We start from the raw sequence: 14,868 nt of genomic DNA, 5'->3' as shown, positions 1-14,868 counted from the left end.
AGCGAGTTCGACAACTTGAGATTAGCTCAGGAAACAGGATTGAAGAGGTCACCGAGGCTCTAGGCGCAGATTTAGCCAAAGTAGACCGAGAAGTGGGTCACCTGCGTGGTGAGATTGAAAGAGTAGGGGACCACGTGACAGATATAAATACTCAAGTGGAAGGTGTCCGCGAGAATGTAGGAGATTTAGTTGGGCGTATTGACAATGTTGAGGGAACTGTAGGACAACTACAAAACAACCTGAAACAAGTCGAGATCAGTTGGAGAGAGCAATTGATTCGAGCACGACGAGAATTCGGGCAAGAACAGCAGCTCGAAGAAGTTCGAAGTGAATGTCGGGATGGCATTCAGGAAATTCAAGAAAATGTGAGTCACGTATGTTCCAAGTTGGAACGAGAGCTCGAATCGCTGAAAGAAACGGTTCGAGACCGGACAAGCGAGGTGAACACGTCTGCATCCGTCTCGAATAACAGAGCGGAATCTCCGGTTCCAGGCCCGTCGAGACAGACCCCTGAGCATTCGAGACGAGACAATAATGCAGAGCAGTCGTCTCTCCAACTGCAAAATTGACCTCAAACGTGTCAATTAGCGTCCGCACTAGGTTTCTTACATCGCGACCTTACACTGCCCATTTTTTCTGGTGGTGAAAGTGAAATACAGGCTCACAACTTCCTTCAGGAGTTGGAGAGCTACTTCGAACTGACTGGCGTGCCTGAAGACAGAAGGTTGGCCTTCTGTGGACGAGCATTCAAGGGAATATCCAGGCGTTGGTTCCAAGTAACCTCAATTAAGTGCCAGAGTTATGCAGAATTACTGAGTCACTTCCGGGCTACTTATCTAAATGAAGAAAAACTGGCGAACCTACGAGCATCGATTTTGACGTCGAGATTCGAGCCGAGGGGCAACAAAAAACCGACGGAATACTTACTAGAACTGTTACACAATAATAGTATTCTCGACCCACCACTGCCCCAATCAGTCTTATTGCGTGTGCTTCCGAGACAACTACCGTTCTCGATTTATCGATGTATCGTCTCGTCGAAGCCACGCACCATCGAAGAGCTACTGGGAATTGTTGGAGAGCTGCAAAGCACGTACCAACCCCAGAGTAGCAACAATGGTGGTAGGAGGGGGATAAACATGTTAGAAGTTCAGGAAGTAGCTAGTGAAAAGTCACCCCCCTCACAAAGGAACAATAGGCCGAGTAACCCCTCCAGGATACGCAGAAGGACGCACCAAAATAGGGGTCCTTATGAGCAGAGGGGTAGGAGAGGCAATCAGAACCACCAGAATAGGAGCCACAATAATGATGAGAATTGGCAACAGGGCGATCGTGGCTGGAGAGTTAGAGACAGCGCGGCACCACGAGGCATGAATAGAAATAGGCGTGGTCGTGGCAGAGGTAGGAACTCTGGACACGAGAGTGGAAACGAGTACACTCAGGAGATTAATGAAGTCAGTGTGCAAGAGCAGAGGGCAGGACCATCGAGACAGCCTCAGTCTCGAAATCGCTCACGTCCGAATAGCCCTACCAGCGTGCGAAACTGAGGACATCTCGTGCGTGAACAGGGAGGCGGAGATGCAAGATGCATACTGAATATTCTGGAAACGCCTGCGATTATTACACCTGGACACGTACGTAATAATGAAAACGAGAAATGCTCATCTCATGAAGTAGACTGCGAGACGCTAGTTAAAGAAATTGAAAATATAGGAAGTAAATGTAGTCAATGTGTGGAAATCATTGAGAAGCAACACTTTTCCAGTGCTGCGAAAGTTGTTCGTCAAGAAATCTGTTTGATTTTGAGAAATGGGAAGGAAATTAAATTAGATAAGGAAAATTTCGATGAGACGAATGCGATTTTTCGTAACTTATTAGATTCTAGTGCAGGAAAACTCCCCACCAATAATGTTATTACACTACCGGAAGTGGAGGTAGTTCTTTTTGGAGAGAAAATGTTAGCACTTCTGGACAGCGGGGCTACAGTGAGTGCTTTGTCAGAACAGCTGTGGGAACGCGTTAGTAAGCGAGAACCTTCTCCAGCATTTATAAAATCCACTAACATTAGGGTCAGTTCTGCTTTTGGTAGGTCCATTGCGTCACTCATTGGACAAGCCATGTTGGAAATTGAAGTAGAAGGGAAGATGTATTACACCGTAGGAATCATTGTTAAAGGGCTTAATAGAGAACTGATTTTGGGATCTCAGTTCTTCGTAGAGAGTAGAGCCGTCCTGAATTATGATCAGGGCGTGTTGCAGCTTAACCATCCCCATTCAATAAAGGTTTCTTTTCGCAACATAGAGATCGAGGAAGACGATCTGATCATAAGAAAATTATCCTGGGAGTTCGACGACGATGTTAGAGAGTTGATTGGTGACAGTCCCAATGTTAGTAGTATGTGCGTGTCAAATAGAGGACCCCATACGAATGTTCAGCCTCAGTTGTTAGATGCAGGAGGATGCCGTGGTAAGGAATTGGCAACACTGCGTACGCGGTTGGATGATGGTAAATTCCCAACCACCGCTGAACTGGCGAATGTCGTGTACTCGCCACATGATTGGACTAAAGTTCGAACCCAGGCTACACCAGCAGAGATCAAGGAACATGTCGAAAAGTACACCGATTTAAGTAGGGATGAGAAACAACAATTGTATAACGTTCTCTATAAACACCGTGAGATTTTTGACGAGAAGCCCTCGTGTATAAAGAATTACCAACACACTATCGAGGTCACAGACGACCGACCTCTAAAAGCAAGAATGTATCCCTATGCGCTAAGATTTAAGAATCAGGTAACCAACACCATAAATCGATGGTTAGCGTGGGGAATTGTGAAGAAGTTTCCCACATCGTACACGAGCCCACTTGTGGTTGTTGCAAAGAAAGATGGACGCGCACGCGTATGTTTGGATGCGCGTAAATTGTCTGAGATCACTAGAAGCGAATTCGACCAGCCCATTCCAGCGTTAAGTACACTTCAGGACCTGTGTGATAGACGCTTCTTCTCAGTAATAGATTCAGTGGAAAGTTTTCTCCAAATTCAAGTGGAAAAAGAAAGTCAAAAATATTTAGGTTTCATACATGAGGGCATAACATATGTTTTTGTAAAACTTCCTTTTGGTACAAAGCAAAGTCTAGCGTCTTGTGTAAGAGCAATTGACTCAATTTTAGGAGATGAATGCAGGAGCTTTAGCGGCCACTATGTTGATGACGTCGCAATTGCCAGTTTTTCTTTTGATGAGCACATGCGTCATCTTGATGTAGTACTTGGGAAATTACACGCAGGTGGTCTGACACTTAGATTAAAGAAATGTCAGTTTGCGAGACAGCGCATTAACATTCTGGGCTATGAACTTTCGCCTGAGGGCATAGGGAAGTGTCAAGAGAAAGTAGAGAAAGTGTTGACTTTCAGAAAACCCAGAAATGTGCGAGAGTTGAGAAGCTTTATAGGGTACTGTCAATTTTACAGAATATTCAGTACGCAGTTTTCAGAAATACTTTTCCCGCTATTCCAGCTACTGAAAAAGGGAGCAAAGTTTCAGTGGCTTCCTTGTCATGAAGATGCTTTCAACCGGATCAGGGAAGTATTTCAGGAGAAAGTTGTACTGAAAAAGCCGCTCCCTGACAAGCAACTGATCTTGGAATGCGATGCATCCGATGTCAGTTGTTCATCGCATCTCTATCAAGTAGACGATGATGGAAACATCCATATTATTGGAATGACGTCACGGATATTCAATTCTGCGGAACGTCATTACTCGATCACAGAGAAGGAATGCGCAGCGGTGATAGATGGCGTCAATAAATTCAAACATTATTTGGTAGGCAACCGGTTCAAAATTCGCTCAGATCACCAATCACTTCGCTTCTTGTTACTGTGTAGACTGACGTCACAGAGGCTAGTGAGATGGGTACTCGCACTCAGCGTCCTTTCTTTCGAGTTCGAGTACGTCCCGTCGAAAGAAAACTTAAGTGACTATATGTCGAGATATCCGCCCAACACCGGAAAGAAATTCGACGAGAACAAGAAGTTAGTATTAAACGAGTCCCTAATGACCATACTATCAGCGTTACCAGGGAAACTCAGGGAACTGGTAGCAATATTACCCGAGATGCAATCGTCGGATCCAGTGTATGGGGAAATAAAGAAGAAAATTATGAATGACGACCATACAGGAAAGGTAGCAAGCAGTAATCACCAGTACCTTCTTTCAAATGGACGGTTATGCAAGCGTGACCGTGATGGTTTGCGCATTTGCATACCGGATGTACTTGTGCAACCACTGCTCCAATATTATCATGACGAGCGTGGACACGTCTCTGCTAGCAAATTAGTGCCAATGCTATCCGAGTACTTCGTTTGGCCTAGAATGAGAAATGTTATCAGGAAATTCTCAGCGTCTTGTGGACTGTGTCAGAAAGCAAAACCCCCACACACATACCAACGGAGACCACTGAACCCTGTGTTAGTAAACAGACATAGCTACATGGTTTGTGTCGATTGGCTAGGGCAACTGCCTGTAGGGATAGGCAATGTAAGCTACATTTTGGTGTGTGTTGATGCATTCTCTAAATTGATAGGTTTGTTTCCATGTAGAAGAGCGACGACGAGTACCGCTCTCAAAAAGTTGAAGAAATTTCTCAAACTGTGCCCGTCAGTAGAGGTTGTTCTGACAGACAATGGGTCACAGTTCTCTAGTGCCTAATGGAGGAAAGAACTAAACGAGCTAGGAATAAAACCCATCTACAGTACACCGTATTATCCGCAAGGAAATATGGCGGAAGTAGGGGTACGTTCGACAGTGAGAATGTTGAGAAAATTGTGCCATGACAAGCAGAGAGAATGGCCAAAACATATAGAAAAAATTGAAAAGTGTCTGAATTCGGTGGTACATCTGTCGACAAACCTAAGCCCGTATGAAGTGCACTTTGGACAGTCTATGTCAAAAGAAGTGGCTAGACTCTTTGAAATCCCGGAATTGGAAAAGCACAAGAGCATACAATATTACTCGGAGATAGCGGCCAAGAACTTGAACAAGAATGCACAAGAGAGGAAGAAAAGCTTCGATAAACGACACCACACTGTGCAATTCGAAGTTGGAGAATTAGTACTGCTCAGAAACTTTCCAAAATCTGACGCATTTAAGGGAATTACTAAGAAAATATTACTGTTATATTCTGGGCCTTACCGTATCCTGTCTAAAACAGAGAAAAATGTGTATAACTTGGGTGACCCTGACACCAAGGAACACATAATAAAGCGTAACGGCTTCCATCTCAAGCGGTTCATTGAACGCGAAAACAACCCCCAGCAGGGTGCTAACCTTCCTGCTTGAAGAAGAGAAGAGAAGAAAAAGAAGAAAACAGCGTTGCGGTGGAAAACCTGTTTTCGTCGCTGTACCTCACTGCAAGCATCGGAGGTAACAATACATAACTGATTTTTTTTTTTAGTTAAATAGTATAGCTAGTTTCTAGGTTAGGAGTGTAATGTTTTTGTTTTCATTTATGCATACATGTTTTCATTTCTGGATCCTCATTAGCTTTGAATATTTATTCTTATTGTCAATTAGTTTTGCGTATCATGTTAGTGTTTGTTTATTTGTTTTGATATTATTGTATTTTGATTATGATGTAACTATTTCCAACACAAATGTAGGAATATACAAGGATTATCGGAATAACCTTGTATATCACTTCAGAGGGGGATAAATGTAACGTACATACATTAGCTTATGTAAATGTATTAAAATCGTGATATGCATATAATTAATTTTTCCTAAAATTTACATATTCACATACACTTTCCGTATATTAATTTGCATTTAAGATAGAATAAGTAAAGGATTAGTTGTGGAAGTAATTGTGTATAGTTTATTTCATTTTTGTGTTTATTATTATTATTATTATTATTATTATTATTATTATTATTATTATTATTATTATTATTATTATTATTATTATTATTATTATTATTGTGTGTGTTATATAAATGTAAGGGTAAGGATTAAATCAAGATAGAAGTTGAATTAAACACTTCAATTGAGAATAATATATGCAGAATGCAATGCTTTGGAAATCTTAGGAAGTACATCGCATGAACCCAGCACACAGAGAGAGAGAGAAAAAAAAGCAAAGTTGGGAGATTCTTTGTCTCAAGGAAAAGAACACCCAAGACTTAAGTGCAGCTGGTCCAGGGTTGCTAACTAAAATTTTTAGAAAGAAGAGAATATGTATGAATCTTCAGTGAGCATAAACCTGTGATAGATACATATGGGAAAATTACTATGGTCAGAGACGATGTGTACCTGTAGACTCCAAGTCGGGAGCAGCCATTGTTTAAGTTTGCTTGCTGGAGTTCGTAAGTACATGCGAAACTTCGACTACAAAGAGGTGTGATAATTTTAGAAGTTGGCCAGAAGTAACACTTTTTGAGCAGCAAGCGTCCCTTCCAACGGAAATTCGGCCAGCTAGAATCCAACCTCGAATTTCGCAGCTCCCCTCACCTCACCGGAGAAAAACCGAGGAACGGAGCATTCCATGTAGAATCCTTCACCCCTGTAGATAATTTTACAGCTTAGGTTAGTCGCTGTATTGTGTTATTTTTGTGTCGTATCAAAAAAGGCTTATTTCAGTACAGGACGGCAAGTCCGGCAGTACTTCATGGAAGGAATGCATGATAGATGTAAGAGCATAAACTTCCGGTATCTTGGCAGGCGACGTCCTGAGGGGAAAACTGCACCAACAAGGGAGAAAATGTAAAATTTCTATGTTTTTAAGATATGACAGCATGTCACACTTACAAATAAGCTGTCTTATTGTATATAGGTATTAATTCTCGTGTGTGGTATGTTGACAAACATTTTAACTTAATATAAACAATGAAAATATGACAACTTCACATAGCAACCCCTCACAGAGGTGAGTGGTCGCGGAGAAATCCCGCTAGGTGTCAGGACCGTCAGGTCTGAGGAGAGCAGCGTGTCCTCTCAGCCGAAAATTAAGCAAATTTTGTAAGAAAAACATAAAATACATGGTTAATAAGAACATGATTAGTGAAGTGCTATGCATCATTTCAAAGCTAGACATTTCAGCTATACTGTGGATACATCAGTTTGCGAGTATCTATTAACAATTTTAAATGATGTACATTAGAAATAGTGAAAGTGTAAATTCAAGTCAGAGGGGACAATGACCTCTGTAGGCAACCCCTTTTCTTCCCCACTTCACCCCGTCATAAGACTCGCAAAAACTGGGATGCGAGCCCAGCTTTTTGTGTGGAAGGTGGTTTTGACAAAACCAAGGAGGCAGGCGGAAGAGGGGCAATTCGTGTCTGGTGATCGGAAGAGAGGTATCCGTGTGCTCGTATAGAGAAATTGGACTCTGGACGTACAGAGAAACTTGTGACTCTGTGATACTACGAGTGTTAGCCACGAACATTTAAGCTCATGATATGAGCTATGCACGTAAACAATTTTGTAAATACTTAAACTATTAACCATATATATATATATATATATTCAATATTTATCATAGTTCAGATATTCATCGTAAAATGCGTATATATATATAATATCTCTTGTTCATAATCCTTCACAACGAACTTCGCAACTGTGTACCTTTAGTACAGTACAGTGGTGTACGAACATATTTTTTTATGAGCAGGCGAACCCGATAGTGTCATCTTCCCTTTTTCTATAAGGGTGATGAAGTTAGCTAGTCGAGAAATAGCCACCTAACAGGCTGGATCGCGTTAGGTTAGGCGAAACAACCTGTGCCAAGATCCACTGCAGATACAAGATCCAGAGATAGTTAATTATTCTCTGAATATTGGACTGGAGACAAACCAGGAGGAAAGCAGAGTATTGTCATGTTCAATGTGGAAGAAAACGTGACCTCCGCGGGACCTACGTTCTGCTAAAAGAGGGAAGAGAGCAGAGCCATCGGAAGCAGCAAGAAGAGGACCAGGAGGACATCCAGGAGAAGAGGAGAACAATTGAAGATGCGCTAAATCGTGCACGAACATTTAATCTAAACAAATAAGGCCTTACTTTTGAAATTAAACATTTCGGCGAAAGTTCAAAAACATTTTTTTTTATTATTTTATCACAGTGTGTAGTGTTGATGCGCGTGTTGTCACACCTCATTAAAAGTTTATCATATGAATCCCGTGTGCACTTCATTCTCCATAGGAAGTCTGACCAGGTATGTGCTCAGTGTAATATTCTCATGTCTTTCTTTCAGCTGCTCCGGAGTTGTTCATGTCCGGTAAAATACGGTCTCTCACAACCAAGTATTGTTGTGTGAGTGAGAAGTAGTATTGTCTCTAATCACCTGGGGAAACACGTAGACCTGGAACTTAGAGTCTCTCTTTTAATTTGAAATGCTATTCTAAATTATTTTCATTTTGTTCATTAAATTACTTTATCTTTTTGCTCTACCGACATTTTAAACCTAATAGCTCTACCGACTTAGCTAGTTATTTACATATTTTTCAGAACACTAGCATTTCAAGATGAGCATATTCAAATTTATTTAAATTTTGATTTAATTTGCATAATAATTAATTTATTTTCCACGCTACGGCCCATCCCCTTTACAACACATATGCAAATACTTCTGAAAAATATGTACGATATATACAGAAACACATTTCACAATGCAGAGCTGCAGTTTTTGATGGCTATGCAACAGGCAATAACAACAAAAATGTTGAACGACAGAGAAGACCAATGTCAAAGATGTCTCTACAATCGCATTTGATGAAACTATTGAGCAAGCACCCTTTTTACTGAACTCTGAAAATAAAAGACGTTTGATTGATTTTTTCCAAACCCACTTTAACTCTTCAAGCATTACAGTGTACGAAGCTGAAGGAGATGCAGATGCTCTGATTGTCAGCACAGCCATTAATCTAATTAAATAAAATACATTTTTTTGTTGTAGTAGTAGGAACTGACTCTGACTTATTGGCCATCTTAATTCTCGAACAATTCTAGACACTACAGTGTACTTTGTGAGGCCGAAAAAAAACAAAACAAAATTGAACAGAAATGCTTCCACATTGGCAACATCCAAAGGAAACTAGAGTCACTGAAGGTCATGTTTCACAGGGTGTCTTCATGCTATCACAGGGTGTAACACATCATTATCTTTTTTTCAACAAAGGCTGCCATCAAAATTCTTCAGAAGTAGGAAGAACTATCTAAAGCGGCCACACTCTTCCACCAACCCAATTTAGATCCCCAAACAGTCATTGAAATAGAGAAAAATTGGTTACGCGGTTGTATGGGGAACACAATCAAATTTCTTCAGACGAACTTCGATATAAGCCTACAACAGGATAATGACTAGAAAACTATCCTCAAAATTCAATTTGGCAAATTTCCCTCTTACAAGTGCTGCTGCCTCTCAACACAGTGTATGTGTTTACCTTCAAGTACACCAACGATTGGGGAATGATTTGAACCCAACAAAATGGGGTGGCAATAGAAGGTAAATTGTTTCCAGTGGCAATTAATAGAAGGTAAATTGTTTCCAGTGGCAATTAATAGAAGGTAAGTTGCTTCTAGTGTAATAAAATTAAAAGCTGCTCCTGACAATCTGCTGAACCTTGTATCTTGCCCATGTAAGATAAGAACGCAGAAAGACTGTGACAGCAAATGTGAATATAGAAAGGCAGGACTGACTTGTTCCAAACTCTCTTTTAATTGTCGGAGAAATATTTGTTCAAATATGTTAATTCCTGACGACTCTGAAGACCATGAAATTTTCATGTATTAAAGAAAGTAGGTGTAATACATATTTTAAAAACTTTTTACTAGCTTTTTGACTATTTACAATGAAGAATCTACTGAACAAGGGAGCTCAAATGAGATGTAAAAACGGATATTTAATTTTCAACAATGGTGGCTCGTTGGTATATAATCAGTGAGGCACAGTACATAACTGTAAGTTGGGTTGTGTATCTACAAGTAGACTCAATGCAAATGGACCATTTGGTATCATTATGAATATACAACCAAACTTAGTTATTCCGTGTGCACCACCGGTTGCATAACAACGAGCCGCCACTGTTTTCAATGTACTTAAAATCATATTACTCTTAACAAAATTTACAGAATAGGGCTTTTATTTTTCATAATTAAAGTGCTTTTTACAGAATTAAAATATAATAATCCCTTTTCTAGCTGTTAGTTTTTTTTGGGGGGGGACATGATGAACAAGTGTCCTCTTTGGTCGCCATTTTGGTATGAAATTCACATAGGTTTTATGACAGTTTTGAAATTTCAGTTTGGAATCCAAGGCATGAATGCCATAAATCCAGCACAACTATGAATTTCGAAACTTTAGGTGCTGGACTAATAGCGATTAATTTTTATCCAACTACTTTTAATTAAAAACATCGAATTTCCCGACTAATTGTATTCTGATTTAGATGATTCTTTTTTTTAAAACAAAGCTAATTAAATGTTCAATCTAAACTATTCCGAGCATTGTTTGCGAATTCCTAACGGTTTTGGAGATTTTCTACAACCAATCCAAGAGCAGAACTTCCAAAATGTATCACTTTATACTTTAATGGAAAATGGTGGCTTTGTGTCAAACTTTACGAGAAAGAAGTATTAAGAAAAGTAATAGATTAGAGCTTCTAGAACAAAAGTGCTTTTACAGAATTGGAATATCTTAAATAGTCTCAGAGTTACAAGCTAAAATCGGGAGACATGAGCATTCCGGACGGCCGCCATCTTTGGCCGCCATTTTGAGGATGAAGCGCACACGGGATTTTAGGAGACTTTTGATATTTCATTTAAGATCACATGAAAAACAAATCCTGAAATTTTCAGCTTTTTCTAAATTATTTCAGCTCGACACCCTTTTTGGTCCTTTATTTACTGGGCTAATAATGGAATAGATGATGATAATGGTGGAATAAAGGAAATGGGAGGAAAATATAGAACCCCGATAAAGTCCACGCACACGATGTTTGTTCCGCACAAAGCTCACTTGGCGAGAGCTGGGAACAAACCAAAGATCCCATGCACCAGAAGTCAAAGTTGGGGCCGCGGTGGCTCAGTGGTAGAGCGTTCACCTCTGGTGCATGGGGTCTCGGGTTCAAACCCTGCTCCCGCCAAGTGAACTTTGTGGTGGACAAACACCGTGTGCGTGGGTTTTCTCGGGGTTCTCCCGTTTCCTCCCACTTTCTTCATTCCACCATTTTCATTCATTTCTCATAATCACCGTCTCCTTTAGCCTAACCGGCATAACCGTGGGACGTAAAACTCAAAGATTTCATTTCATTTCATTTTTCAGAAGTCAAAGTTCTACCTCTGAGCCACAGTAGTCCAGTACTCTTAATGCTAAGAATATAGTGTTATCCCCAAAATGCTACTTGTGAGAGAAACAGAAGGGGGAAGAACTTTTATAAATACTTGTTAAACGGCTACAATACGATCTGAAAGCCTTGTCCCTCTTTTTTCATTTGTAGGTATGTGTATTTTTATTCTTTTTTTTAGATGGCTGACACCTCCCCCTTTTCTTTGTACGTATATGTGTATTTATTCTTCAATTTCTTTTCAGATTGCTAACACAAGTACCTACAGTCAGGGTTGAATTCAGGGGGTAGCCCGGGGAAAAATCCTCCCACCCCCCGAAGAAAATTCATTCTCCCCCGGAGAAACTCAAAAAATTTCAGTCACAAAATGTAGAAATTACTTCACCCAATTATTTGCTTTCTTTCCGTGCACGTGCAGACGAAATCCGATCTCTCAATATACATATAAATGACGCTGACCCATTCTATATAAATATTAAACATGTAACATCTAAGATAGAACACCAAATAGTCAATAAAACTTGTATTTCTTAGCGCTATGGCCGAGTTTGGCAGAACATGAAATTGTTAACTGTTGAAGAAAGGTTTGTATTTTAGTAGGTACTATACTCTCGCCCTATATTATATATCAGTAGGTAGCACTAGCACAGATTGAGATAGGAAAGGAAAGATCTTTCGATCATTCCATATGATCTCTGATGTCAGCAGACTTCAGTTCTTGAGTTCTTGCATTATCTGAAATAGAGCGCCTAAATCCCATTTCTCGCATCGGAAGTAGTGCTCTCAACGGGTCGGGTCGGGTCGGGTTGAAGACCGACCCGACCCGGCCCGTGACCCGAATTGACTGACCCGACCCCACTGACCCGAACCGTGATCCGACCTGATTGACCCGACCCGACAACCCGACCCGATCTGACCCGACTGACCCGACCCGATAACCCGACCCGAGTTGACCCGATTGACCCGACCCGAATAACCCGACCCGACAACCCGACCCGAGCTGACCCGATTGACCCGACCCGACAACCCGACCCGAATAACCCGACCCGACCTGACCCGACTGACCCGAGCCGATAACCCGACCCGAGCTGACCCGACTGACCCGACCCGACAACCCGACCCGAGTTGACCTGACCCGACCCGACCCGTAACCCGACCCGAGCTGACCCGATCCGAGTCGGGTCGGGTCGGGTCACGGATCGGGTCGGGTCAACCCGATCCATTTGAGAGCACTATGGTCACAACACTGGGTGAACACCAAAATGCACTCCCATTGGGAATTGAACCCGGACCACGTGTACCGAAGTCTTACACGTTAACCACTAGCTAGATCAAGAGGGGATTTGTATATGCATCTTAATGAATATTTGGCACTTTTGAGGTTTGGTTATTTCTTTTTATAACTGATACCAATGTCCGACGTGGGAGAAATTTATTTTTATTTTATTTATTTATTTATTTATTTTTATTTTATTTTTTTCTTTAGTTCTATGTGACGAAATTTTTCTTCAAGGTCAGTGTTCTCACCTGCTGGGACGGCAGGGCGTCTTCTCGGAAGGCAGTAGCAAGAGTCTCTTGGCGGAGACAAAAGGAAATCATTTAACTACAATGATAAGGGTTGAGGAAACAGGAGAACACCTGTGGTTTTTTCCAACCCTTCAACTTTCATTCCAAAATAGGTTCTTATGATTCCGGGACCCGTACCACTTTGATTTTTCTTTCTCGGTAATTAAAACGTATTTTACAGTATATATAGTTGCACGTAAGAAGATACATAATACGAATTTAAAAATACAGGTTGATATTTAATTATAAAGCACTAATTTTATTTCATCACTTTCAGCCCAACAAATGAAATTCAAACAATTCGCTCCCTAGGTCTTGGTCATCAATACTGCGTCTTATTCTTTGTCTTGCAGTCAAGTCTTGGTCCTGCATTTCGTAGTCTTGGTGATCTTTCATGCTATACAAGAGCCAAGAATGCTCACCTCATCGGTACAAATGAAGACCAAGTGTGATTTTGATTATGGTATTTCATACTATACGGAAAGCTAGAAAATACGCTCATCGCTACTTGGTGATCACCAAAACAAGGCCAAGAGCAAGATTACTATGCAATTCGTCTTGCATATCCAATCTTTATCTTGTTCTTGTATCGATGTCCTTGGGCTTGGTGAAATAAAATGAAATATTCACTTTAAGCAGGGGTGTAGCCAGCAGGTTCGTGTAGGAAGGGCCCGTCGTTTTTGAGGGGGGCGGCTACAATGTACAAAGCAAAAAATGTGTTGCTGCTAGTGTTTTTCAGGCCTAAAAGAAAGGAAAATTTTGGTTTCCTTCTGGAAAACTAAAAACACTATTTTATCTTATTTATTATTACTATTATTATTATTATTATTATTATTATTATTATTATTATTATTATTATTATTATTATTATTATTATTATTATTATTATTATTATTATCCATAAATTAGGTCTATATTCAAGATAGTTTTTATTATGCTTAATCAAGAACTACTGCCCGGGACCAAACGCTATACTTTTGTGCATAACTATAAAAATAACCAGAAAGTTCTGTCCCTTTTCGTGGAGGTCTGTGTTCAATTGGACCTCACACCGTGAGTTGAATGCGAGTGGAGATAAAGCGAACGTCAGTTGTTGGTGTGGGTATATCCAACATACTACCTGGTTGTGGCAATTCAGATACACAGTGAACTTGCGTAAAGACAGAGGGAACATGGGACATCCACAAAGCGTCATATGAGCATGTATGCTGAACGAGTTCAAATGGAGGTCAAACGCCGCTGTAGCGGGACAGAAAATATGCCAGGCCTTTGTTGAGGGTGTCGTGACGACGCGGACAGTGCAGCGATGGTTTAACCAGTTTAAGAACGATGACCAAACACCCGAAAACACCACATGCCAGAAGACCAACACATGTACGTACAAAGAGGAACTGGGACTACAATTCAGTGTGTGGAGAAACCATTCGGCAGCACATCCATCAAGTTGGGAAGCACTACAAGTTGGGTCTCACATGTTTTGACTCCGGGCCAGAAGGCAACGCGGCAGTCCGAAACGTTTATTTACTGTTTCGGAGCCATTTCTGGTCAGGGCGTTGACATGTGATAAAAAGTGGGTCCTATACGAAGCTCCACGGCGCCGTCATCATTGGTTAGCGTCCCATGAACCGATTTCAAAACAGCCGAAACCAGCACTGTACCAGAAGAAGGTCCTTCTGTGTGTTTGGTGCATCGTGCATCGGGAACTGCTACCAGCTGGTCAGAGTATCAATGCAACTGTGTAGTGTCAGCAGTTGAGCTGTGCTCAACAAAAACTCAAAACTCTGAAGCCATCACTTCTGAATTGCAAATGGGTCCTCGTTTACGGGACAACGCTAAGTCCCACGTGGCTAGGATGACTCAGGACACCATTCTCCGCCTTGGATGGTTAACAATATTGCAACCACTATATTCCCCGGGTATTGCACCGTCCTATTATTACCTGTTCCATTCTTTGGACAATCACCTTAGAG

The sequence above is a fragment of the Thermobia domestica genome, chromosome 11 (genome assembly GCF_964235325.1).
Source record: "Thermobia domestica chromosome 11, izTheDome1.hap1.1, whole genome shotgun sequence".
Lineage (NCBI taxonomy): Eukaryota > Metazoa > Arthropoda > Insecta > Zygentoma > Lepismatidae > Thermobia > Thermobia domestica.
Note: the sequence above shows the minus strand (reverse complement) of the source record.